The following is a 12,772-nucleotide window of genomic DNA, read 5'->3' as shown; positions in this document are numbered from 1 at the left end:
TCTATACAAGTTCTTCTTTCTATACATGCAAGTTAATTTTACTGTAATTTTCTTAACTTTCTTTAATTATTAAGAATAAAAAACTATTTATTGCCAGAGTGTTACCGTAATAACTTTTTCTACACGTATATAATTTAAGCCTGTACCTTATTTCTAAACACATACTACTTAAATACACCATCTATTGCTATAAAACGTATAATAATTATAAACTTATAAGAATTTAGGTGAAAGAAAAACCTTATGCTAGGTTTATTTCATTATGGACAAAGAAATATTAGTTAAATATGTTATCATTTTACACAGTTCCAATAATTCAGTGTTCAATTATTTTAAAGTTAAGTAAAATGAATTTAATACAATTAATTCTACATTATTAAACACGGTATAATTAAGACATGTCAAAAACTAATTTTAATAATAGATTTATAATAAAAATGATTTATTTGAACGAAAAGTTAGATAATTAATTTCGAAAAAGTTGTAGCGTGATAGGACAGGCAGAGAAAGTAAAACAAGGGCTCGCGATGTCAAATAACAATTAATAGAATGTCTTTCTTTTTAAGAACAAGCAATAGAAATGTTTATAATATATTTTTTACTATTGGGTAAATTAAATAGGCATCTTATTAAATTTTAATTAGACATATTTTTATCTAATAAAAGGAGTGTATAATATGGTCGTCTATTTATCGATTATCAATAATCTTGAGAAACAGTATATATGATTACTCGATGCATCGAACTACAAGCAAAATTAATAATTAAAATAATTATATCAATCTCAAGTCAGATTATTATTCTTGGGTTTCAATTAAACTTATATTAACAAAAAGTTTATTTTAAAATCTATAAATATAAGTTTGATATCAAAATAATTAATTATATTTACTACCATTTATTATTACAATACTTAAATAAATACTGACTTTGACATTGAGTGTTTTCGGTATAATACCTTATCCAATCAAATAATTAAGAAAAAATGGTTAAATATATTTTTAGTTCATAAACTATTGGTCGTTTGTGATTTTCGTCCCTCTTTCAAAATAAGGTACAATTTGATCCTCACTCTTTTCGAAACGTTCGTTTTAGTCCTCCAAAATTAACACCGTTAAAAATTTGGTTCTCATTTAGTCAACAAAATGATGACTAAAACCAAAGTTTCGAGAACTAAAACGAACGTTTTAAAAAGAATGAGGACCAAATTGTACCTATTTTGAAAAAGGGACGAAAACTAGAAACGAGTTTAGAGACTAAAAACATATTTAACTCTAAAAAAAAGACTAAAAATAAAACCTTAATCTAAACTTAAAATTTAAAAACAATTCGTAAAAAAAGAATTATCCTTATTTCCATAATCCGAAACGGATAGCATTAAAATTTTATTAATAACATTTGTTTCATGATGAATTCAAGATTTGTATTCCATTTGTTGATCTGAATTTTGTTTGATTGTTGATGTGCAATATGTGAACCTTGTTTGCAGAATGTTGTGACAACGAAGGACAAAGATTATTGTCAGATACATCTGCAATATCACATTCCATAATTAAAGTTTTGGTGTCATGTGGGTTATGATTAAGTTTATCTACTATTCAAACATTATGTTTTATTTTCTCCTTTTATTTTTGGTGGTTGGGAACGGTAGATAACTTCGAAGCAATCACATGATTCCAGCTCAAACCTAATACAGAAAAACATTAATTGATTTGAGGTTACTTTCTCACCTCTCTTTACTTTTTCTTCTTTTATTTTTTTTCCATCACCAAAGAAAGCAAAAGCAGCAACCCCAAAACTCCCTCGGGAAATAAATATTTTGCTTTCATTGTTTTCAAGTTTTTGTCATTTTCTTTGGGAAAACATGGTTTGGGTCACAAAGACAGAAGCAACAAGCATTAAATATGGAAGAAAACAATTAACACAGACAGAAAATAATAAGTTGTTCGCTACCCTATTCATAGTTTTTACTTATACAAGTTAAATGTATTAATAAATTCAAAGGCAAGGTTTTAGCTGTTCATAATTTTCAGCACAAAAACATACATATAGTAATTTGCTGATAAATTCCAAGCATATTATTTGGATCTTCTTTCATATCTTTTCGTTTTCAAGCGCCATACTCTTTAACAAATCAAACTGATAACAGATTCTTTCCAGGATTATAATTGATTTTAATTTGTATACGTTGAAAGATTTATATGGTTTATAAATAAGATTAATTTATAATGTATAAGTGTAAATTTTATTTTATATTAATTTTGTAAGAATAAATTAAACTTAAAATTTATTTTTTTATCATGATATTAGATTTGTTAGATTTTATCTTAACGAATATTTTACTCGTTATGGGATTATTTATTTGTTAGAATTTTAAGTGTGAGTTTAAGTTTATATTAAATAGAAATGAGAAATAAAATACTATATAAAAATGAATATCTATTATTTGAAGGTTTTGGATAAAGAATTGTGTCAAACCTTATGCTCAAATTTTATTAGTGTTGTATTTCACTTATTAATTTTCTTCTCTTTGTAAATTTAACATTATTCATATTTAATCACACTCTTAATAAATAAAAAAAATATATTAATAGGATAAAATGTGTTAAAAGCTCTATATCTACAATAAATTAGATTAATTTATAGCATATGAATAAATACAAATCTTATTTTATAATATGATATTGTAAAATTTGAGTTTAATTAATGATAACTTAAATTATTAACTATTTAACCTTGAAATATAAGTATTTGATAATATAAATAATCTATAAAGTTAAATAAAATGTTAAAAACTTAAAAAATAAATCAATGAACAGTATCAATTTGTAATCGTCCTATCCTTCCACTATGCAATAACCTTGAAATCTTAAGTATTTGAAAGATGAATTAATAGTATGAATTTGTAATCATCCCATAACTCCTTCCACTTTGCAAGAGTCTATGTCACTGAATTAAACACTTTAGTATCTTCCTATAACCAACTGACATGACCTATAAGAATAGCATAGCAACATATTAGAAGTTTCTAACAACCAAGCTAATCAGCTTTTAAATTCATCACGGCACGTAATTCATGGAATTGACCAGTCACTTATAACACTAACTAAAACTAATACACACTGATATAAATTCGATTTAACGTTTACAGTGAGTCAAACAAAAAAGATGTCATGACAGTTAAAAAATAACATATATTTTACAATGAACTCCTTTAGACAGAAAAAAGGACCTCATTCAGATTACCTTTTCATATCCTCCAACCTTAGAGACAGTTAGCTATGAAGAGTAGATGAAATAGAAGGTGATGGAACATAAATGAAAAAGCTAACATGGAACAACAGTGTCACACATATGCATGCATTCTAAAAGGAAATCATGGCACACATGTTGAAGAGAGTCTTTTTCTTTCTACGCTTTTTCATGTTAACACTAATTAACTAGTAGGTACATAAGATGAATTCGGCCTCACTTATACGAAATATTTTTATTCTTAATTAGAAACACTTTAAAAGTTTGGAAAGTCTAAAGTTAACTTATGAAATATTTTTTAAACTTTTATTTTTTTAAACTTAAAAGTAATTAGTATTTAACAATTTGAAGTTTTTTTAGACTTAAAACAATTAGTATTAAGAAAATAAAAAAATCTTTTTCTTGGATGTTTAAAACAAAGGTTTTGCTTACTTAGGTTTTAAGTCGATTTTATCTCTGACTGATATGATATCTTTAAAATATTTTTTTACGGTGATATATATATATATATATATATATATATATATATATATATATATATATATATATATATATATATATTATAAGATTATTCTGTATTCCAATTTTATATATTGGTGTTGAAGTGTGATTATGTATTGTTAATAATAATGCATCACACATACCGTAAAGAAAATATTATATATTATTAAATCACCACTAGCTCTAAAAAATTATAACCAAATATATTTATCTTATACATGTTTAACTTTTTGAGACTAGATTCATTAGACTTAGTTAAGGGTTATATAAAGATGGTTTAATCATATTTTTAATTCTTAAAATTTGAAATGAATTTTGGACTCTAAATATATAAAGAAAATATTTGAAATTTGAAAAAAAAAACATGTTTAGTTATTAAACATATATTTTATGGGTTATAAAAAATTTAAATTTGAAAAATTACAACTCGATTTACTCAATTTCAAAAGTAAAACTAAAATTAATTTTATAGCGATGGCAAAGGTAATGGTGTACCGTGTATACGTTTCAATAAAACAAAGTTCATTGTATATGTGAATTTTATGATTACTATTTATTTAAAAGAAAAATTGTTTTATAAAATTAATAAAGTTATCATATGGTATGATTTTTAATTAAATGATAGCGTAACATTATTTTACAATTTTAATGTTGAAATTATTGTTATTGTACTGTATTGAATACCCTACGGTTTCCTTCCGAGTCGATCATCCGAGTGTGTCGTCAGCCCAATTAGTCTAGTTGACCGGTTGAGCCAACCATCAGGCCAATCACTCTGGCCGACCGCCCCTGATCAGACTGTAAATGATAAACGACTCACTAAAGCCTCTAATGGAGAATTAAGGTATGATTGAGCCGTCATCAGACCCACGAAAGGTAAAAGTCTATTACAACCAGTATAAATAAAGGTCTCAGGTATGACTTCAAACCACGATGCAATATATACATGCATTACTTACCGCTCGGTTACATTACTAATTTGAGTGTCGGAGTGCCTTTGACAGGTGGCCGCCCGCTCGCTCGGCTTGGAGGAGGGGGAGGACGACCACTGAAACATTTTGGCGCCTACCGTGGGACCGAGCGTACATCCCTGTTTGCAGCCATAAGGAAAGGACGAGTAGTGCTCTCGGGAATCTCAGGTGAACATCTCAATCGCTCGGTCTCGGCCATCAAGCCTTTTCAGCCAAACTTAGCCTCCAACATTATCATCATCTACCATCCAGTCATTTCGGCCGCAAATCGGCCACTGCTGGCCTCAACCGGCCGATCACACACTGGCTTCAACCTCTCGGCCTCCCGTGGCCTCCTCAGTTCGGCCTTACGATGGCCTCAGGTACTCTCTTAAAACTGGCACCACAAGTATTTAGTCAACCGTTCGACTTCTTACTCTTGGCCTAGTCAACACAACAACTCGGTCTCGACCGCTCTGCCACTTAGCCTCGTTCGCGCGACCATTTAGTCTCTACCATTCGGCTACTCGGCCTAGTTTGTTTGGTCATTAGGCCTCAACTTTTATGATTGGTCATTCGGATTCATCCGCTCGGCCATACCTTGGTCTTAGGTAATTCCTCGAATCTAGCCTTGCAGGTACTTAGCCAAATATGGCATCAAGTTCTCAGGCCTCGCAGATACTCAGCCAACCATTTGGCCTCAAAAGGCCTCAACTTCTCGGCCTCCCGTGGCCCCTACCGTTTCGCCAAATCTGGCCTCAGCCCTTCGGCTGTATTAATCAGGTAGTTTCTTAAACCAGGCCTCCAGACACATAGCCAAAATTTGCATCAACGTCAAATGATTCGGCCGTGCGGCCTCAAGCACATCTGCCATCTGGCCTCCGTTATCCAGCCTCGGTCATCCGGTCTCGGCCATCTGGCCTCAACAAATCGGGCGGTGAACGGTGAGTTCCTTATAGAACTGTTAGAAGTGGACTTGAGGCCTAACTCATCCCCACAAAACCGGCTTGTAAGGTGAGGTCTGCACCCACTTATATACTTTAATTTGGCCTTATCTCTAGTCGATGTGGGACTTCCAACACACCCCCCTCACGCCGAGGTATATACATCTCGAGCGTGAGATTAGACATTAATGGGTGGTCCAATAGCGGCCCGATAATGGGTGGAACAATATGCCCAACAAACAACCAATAATGCTAGGATAGGCTCTAACCATAGCTCTGATACCATGTTGAATACAGTGAAAAACTATATTTAGAATAATCTCCCTTGTGTTAAATACACACATAGGGTTCTCTATTTATAATAGAAGAAATATGGGCTAAGCCCAAAATACAAATGAGAAATAATAACAAACTAACTAAAAGATAATATATCTAACACTCCCCCTCAAGCTGGAGCATACAAATTGTATGAACTAAGCTTGGAATAGATGAACTCAGTGTTGAACTAGATGATTTGTCTTCAAGAGTGTGAGGCAAACATAGATGATCTAACAGCTTCATCAAAAGTGGATGAAGGAGAGCAGTCGTGGACAATGACAAACTGCAAGGACTGATTCCCAATCAATGATGGATGAGTGACGGGATCAACAGTGGTAGCTGAAAGCTAAGAGCTACAAAACTGCAGGGACTACACTAAATCCTCATCAATGATGGTTGGGTGACGGGATCAACAGTAGTAGCTGAAATCTACAAAACTGCAGGGACTACACCCATATTTATGTGACTTGTAGTGTTGTCTTGGAACCATACTCCCCCTCACTGCAGGGACTAAATTGCCATCACTGACTGATGGGGCCTGTAGTGGCTGGAAGCGACAAAACTACAGGGACTGCCATCACTAACTGACGAGGTGATGGGGGCCTACAGTGGTTGGAAGCATACAGCGCCTGGACAGCGGCAAACGGCCGGACAGCGGCAAACGGCCGGACAGCGGCAAACGGCCGGACAGGCATCAGCAGCTGAGACGAAGCACACAACGCAGAAAGGAGGGTCCGACGATGCGGAACGTGCGGCGAGATGAAGATGCTTTGAAAACAGACGAAGATGGCAGCAATGGCTGCTCTGGAAGGTCTGAACAGAGAGAGGGAGAAACCCTAAAAATTCAAAGTGCTCCGATTGACGCAACGACCACAGATCCAGAAAGAGGGCGAGGAGGCGATCACGGCGGTGCTGATCGGCGGCGGAAAGCTCCGGCGACGCGCCGGCACGCGCGTCGGCAGCGGCGGCAGCGGCGACTCTTGCGGAGGCGCGTGGGAGGTCCGTTCGCCGCGATCTTCGTACGACGGTGGTCGCCCGGCCGAGACGATTCTGATGGTGTGGTCGCCGGTCGATTCTGGAACTCCGGCGGCGGCGGCGGCGGTGGCCGGAGGCGGCGACGGACTGGCCGGAAAGAAGCGGCGGCGACGGTGGAGAGATCTGACTGCACGGTGCTGACTGTGACACAGATTTAAGAGAAAAAGAAAGAGAGAAGGGTTGCCCACTGAAATTTTAGGGGCTGCCGGCGGCCATGGCGGCCAGCCGCCGGCAGACAGCAGAGACACCAGAAGAAGATCAGAGAACCTGCTCTGATACCATGTTAGAAGTGGACTTGAGGCCTAACTCATCCCCACAAAACCGGCTTGTAAGGTGAGGTCTGCACCCACTTATATACTTTAATTTGGCCTTATCTCTAGTCGATGTGGGACTTCCAACAAGAACCACTGCCGCCCGATTCCAGACAACCTAAGTTGATGAACGAGACACCCTGTCAACTTGGTCGGGCGGTGAATGGGACACCCTGCCACTCGAGGCGTGTCAAAGTCCAAGTTGATGAACGACGTGTTCTTGGCAAAACCCCTGTTGCCCGACTCCAGACAAAGACCAAGTTGATGAACGGGATACCCTGTCAACTTGGTCGGGCGTTTCAAAGGTCAATCACTCGGTCTCCGATGGCCTCAACCGTTCGGCCATAAAATGACCTCAAATTCTTGGCTTGACGCGGCCTCAACTGTGCGCGGCCTTTCCTCGGCTGCAACCACTCAACCTCGAGTGGCCTACATACTTCAGCCTCCTAAGGCTTTCAACGTCCCGGCCTCCTAAGGCCTCAAGCTTTCGGCCATCCATTGGCCTCAACCTTTCCGCCTTATAATGGCATCCACCGTTCCACCATTCCTCGTCCTCAACCTGTTGGCCTCGAATGGCCTAAATTCATTGGCCTCCTAAGGCTGTCACCTTCTCGGCCTCCTAAGGCCTAAAGCTCTCGGCCAACACGGCCTCGACCTCTCGGTCATAGCCTGGCCTCAACCTCTCGGCCTCGAGTGGCCTCAAAATTTCGCCCATCCATTGGTATCAGTTTCTCGACCATAGCTTGGTCTCAACTTCACGGCCTCGAACGTTCGGTGTCAACTTGGCCCCTGATGGCCTCAAATTCTCGGCCTCGAATGGCCTCAACAAGCACTACTCTTTGTCTTACATCCACTCACCAACTAGCAGAGCTGACTTAGAAATGAAAACCAACCAGGGAACTCGTCCTTTCTAGGAGGGCCATCTATTAAAACCCTTCGCATCATTCACCTCATGCTCGGGCTTGGGGGCTGATGTACTGTACGGTACCCTGGGTATCGTACGGTCTCCTTCCGAGTCGACCGTTCAAGTGCGCCGTCAGCCCAATTAGTCTAATCGATCGGTCGAGCCAACCATCAGGCCAATCATTCTGGCCGACCGCCCTTGATCAGACTGTAAATAATAAACGACTCATTAAAGCCCCTAATGGAGAATTAAGGTATGATTGGACCGTCATCAGGCTCACGAAAGGTAAAAGCCCATTACAACCAGTATAAATAAAGGTCTCAAATATGACTTTAGACCACAATACAATATATACATGCATTACTTACCATTCGATTACATTACTAACTTGAGCATCGAAGTGCCTTTGACATATGTCCACCCATCCAACTTGGAGGAAGGAAACGACCACCGAAACAGTTATGATTTTTAAAACTTATATATTGTATATAAAGTTGTATCCATGTTGTATAGTACTGTATATCTGTCTCTATTTTATACATATTGAAAGGCTTTATTCCAACGGTATTGTAGAACAATCTGGTAGAACAATAAATGATATACATGATTTTTATTTATTTTCAGGTGCTGCCCAGAATGTTACTTTTACTTCGGTCATTGTTTAATCATAATCACACAATTATTATACACTTCTTTAGTAATTACGGTCTCGAACGATCTCAGCTAGAGAAATAAATACGTAACACTCTAAGTTAATAAAAAATGATAATTAATTTAAACTAACTCATAATTTGGAAAATTAACGATAAACCTACATACATAAAGGCTATAAGTATTATAATATTTTTCAATATATATATATATATATATATATATATATATTGATGTAATATTGATAATATATTTATACATAGGGATGTAAAATTTTAATTAACAATTAAGATGCTAATGATAATTACATATCAAATAATAAATATTCCTTTAAGATGCATTAATATTTACACCATAAATATTGAATGCAATACCAGTCCTCCTTTGGGATTACTAGCACATACATTACAAGCTCAATATTCACTTATATTGTAAAATAAATTAATTTATACAAGCATAATGTTGTTTCAATCAATTAATTTTAAAATATACATAAAAAAATAAAATAAACTATAATCATGTAATCATGATTGAGTAATTAATTTGAAAAATATATGAAAGATCTTTTATCAATTGTTGAAGGTGGTATCAATTATTCACATAAAATTGTTGTACATTGCACAATTATTTTATGGTGTATATCAAATAAAAAGATTATTATAAATAATATGAATTATTTCATAACAGAGATTTACGACCTTCGAATCATAATGTTTGAGTCTATACTCTTAAATATAAAAAAATTACACCATAACTATCAAATATAAGTTTTATGGTTGTGACAAAACATTTGATACAACAATTTATAATTAATATTTGAACAAAATTAACTGACTAAATTTATATGGTCTATAACCCATGAATGATTAATTTTTATGAATTTTAAAATGTAATTAGGCATACTTATTTTATTAGTTACTCACAGTAACTAATTAATAAATCTTCAAATTCTAATTTATTTCCACCATGCAACATTATAAAGTAATTATTACAATTTTATTTTACCACGTACATTATTATTGGGTATAAGTTAATTTTAAAAAATAGTTCCTGTATCCTATCACATATTTATTTTTAAATTTAAAAAACTAAAATATTTTGAATTAATATCAATTACATTTAAATTTCAAAGACTAAAAATATATTTAATTCTAACAATTTCGAATCAATAACCATTAAACTATTATATTTTATCATAATTAATTAAGTTGTATTTATTTATTATCATTATTTTTACTTTTTTAAATGTAACACATTTAGTTTCTAATTAATTTTTTCTGGGTTACGCTCTTTCATTTTCTCTATTTCTATCATATGAACTGAACCATGCAAGCCATTAGCATGGTCTAAATGTAGAGCGATGCAGAAGCATGTTTGACCGTGATCGAAGGCGATGCAGAGATAGAAATCACCGAAGCCAGATATGATGAGGCTGTAACAGAACACTTGCGAAACCACTCGAAATGAATGCTACTCTTTCTGTTCCTTTATGAAGACGCAGGAAACCTCAAGAATCCTTTCTACATTTTCATTCTCTTTCAAAATCTTCCTTGTTTCACGGTCTTATTTCCAACCGCGACTCTTGTACTGTTCGTTTGCCACACAGCAAATCCCTCAACACTACCCTTTTACTTCACGCCACGCCCAAGTTCAATCATTTCCTTTATCACCATCTAATCACTACTGTTACGCTTTGCTACTTGAGTCTTGTATCTCTGTCAAGGCGTTAGGACCTGGGAAACAACTCCACGCCCGATTGTGTCAACTGGGTATTGCTCACAATCAAGATTTGGCCACCAAACTGGTCAATTTTTACAGCGTTTGTAACTCTATTCGGAATGCCCATCAGCTGTTCGATCAAATTCCCAAAGGGAATTTGTTTCTTTGGAACGTCTTGATTCGGGCTTATGCGTGGAATGGGCCCCACGAGGTTGCCATTTCACTTTACCATCAGATGCTTGAGTATGGGCTCAAGCCCGATAATTTCACTCTCCCATTTGTTCTCAAAGCGTGCTCTGCACTCTCCACAATTGGAGAGGGAAGGATCATTCACAAGCGTGTGATACGAACTGGGTGGGAGAGGGATGTGTTTGTTGGTGCAGCTCTTGTTGACATGTATGCCAAATGTGGTTGTGTGGTCGATGCCCGTCACGTGTTTGATAAAATTTTTGAGAGAGATGCTGTGTTATGGAACTCCATGCTGGCAGCTTATGCTCAAAATGGACACCCTGACGAATCGCTTTCTCTATGCCGCGAGATGGCGGCAACGAGTGTAAGACCCACCGAGGCAACTTTAGTCACTGTGATTTCATCTTCAGCTGATATTGCCTGTCTTCCTCATGGAAGGGAGATTCATGGATTTGGTTGGAGACATAGGTTTCAATCCAATGACAAGGTCAAAACTGCTTTGATAGACATGTATGCAAAATGTGGTTCTGTAAAAGTTGCTAGTATCTTGTTCGAGCGGCTTAGGGAGAAAAGGGTTGTATCTTGGAATGCTATTATTACTGGCTGTGCGATGCATGGTCTTGTTGTTGATGCTTTGGACTTGTTTGAGAGAATGAGGGAAGAGGCTCAGCCCGATCATATAACCTTTGTTGGTGTTCTTGCAGCTTGCAGCCGAGGGCGTTTGCTTGATGAAGGGCGAGCACTGTATAAGTTGATGGTGAAGGATTACTGTATCAACCCCACCGTTCAACACTACACATGCATGGTTGATCTCCTTGGTCACTGTGGTCAACTGGATGAGGCGTATGATCTTATAAGACGAATGGACGTAACGGCAGATTCCGGTGTATGGGGTGCTTTACTGAATTCATGCAAAACCCATGGGAATGTGGAGTTAGGAGAGGTGGCTTTGGAGAAATTAATCGAACTTGAACCCGATGACTCTGGTAATTATGTGATTTTGGCTAACATGTATGCTCAATCAGGTAAGTGGGAAGGAGTTGCTAGATTGAGGCAGTTAATGATAGATAAAGGAATAAAGAAAAACATTGCTTGTAGCTGGATTGAAGTAAAGAACAAGGTCTATGCATTTCTTTCTGGAGATGTTTCACACCCAAATTCTGGTGCAATATATGCAGAGTTAAAGAGGTTAGAAGGACTAATGCGAGAAGCTGGATATGCCCCTGATACAGGATCTGTCTTCCATGATGTGGAGGAAGACGAGAAGGCAGACATGGTGTGCAGTCACAGCGAAAGACTAGCTATTGCATTTGGACTCATAAGTACATTGCCAGGGACCAGGCTTTTGATAACAAAGAATCTTCGGATTTGTGAAGACTGTCATGTTGCAATCAAGTTCATCTCGAAAATCACGGAGAGGGAGATAACTGTGAGAGACGTCAATCGCTATCATAATTTTAATCATGGCCTGTGTTCCTGTGGTGACTATTGGTGAAGAAGCTTTCTTAACTTTGCAAAATGTCATTCACTACAATTTTTAAAGCAAACGACATTTTATACGATAAAAGACTGCACCGTTGGTTTTTGTAAAATTAGGAACTGAGTTTATCAGTATTTATAATTTCAATGGCTAATATTAGAGGCTCATTTTTTAGGAATTATTTGAATGTGAAAAATGAATATATTCTTTCTCCGGGAGATATTGTAAACTCATAAACTAAACTACTCCTCAATCTCTTAATCACGTTCTTTAAATTTGAATGGAGTGTATTTTTATGTTGTCAATTTATATAATCGAAATCGAAACGTTCATTCTTAAACAGTAATGATTTATGTAGTTGTAATTTTTTTATTTTATCCAAACAAACCACTTAATATTTTCAATACGAAATAATTTAAATTCCAAATATTAATAAACCTTATAAAACGGAAGCTATTTTTCGCGCATAAAATTACTGTATTTTGATTCAAATAACTGTTTCAGGTTTTTCTGTCATT

The 12,772-nt window shown here is 36.0% G+C and overlaps 1 pseudogene; it reads left to right on the top strand.

The window, feature by feature from the left end:
- Positions 1-10,165: 10,165 nt before the first annotated feature.
- On the top strand, positions 10,166-12,435 carry LOC124844510 (putative pentatricopeptide repeat-containing protein At3g23330 pseudogene; annotated as a pseudogene).
- The last annotated feature ends 337 nt before the right edge of the window (positions 12,436-12,772 follow it).

Source organism: Vigna umbellata, chromosome 6, assembly GCF_029865625.1.
Source record: "Vigna umbellata cultivar VRB3 chromosome 6, Vumbellata_1.0, whole genome shotgun sequence".
NCBI classification, from domain to species: domain Eukaryota; kingdom Viridiplantae; phylum Streptophyta; class Magnoliopsida; order Fabales; family Fabaceae; genus Vigna; species Vigna umbellata.
Note: the sequence above shows the minus strand (reverse complement) of the source record. Positions and strands in the feature narration are given on the sequence as shown.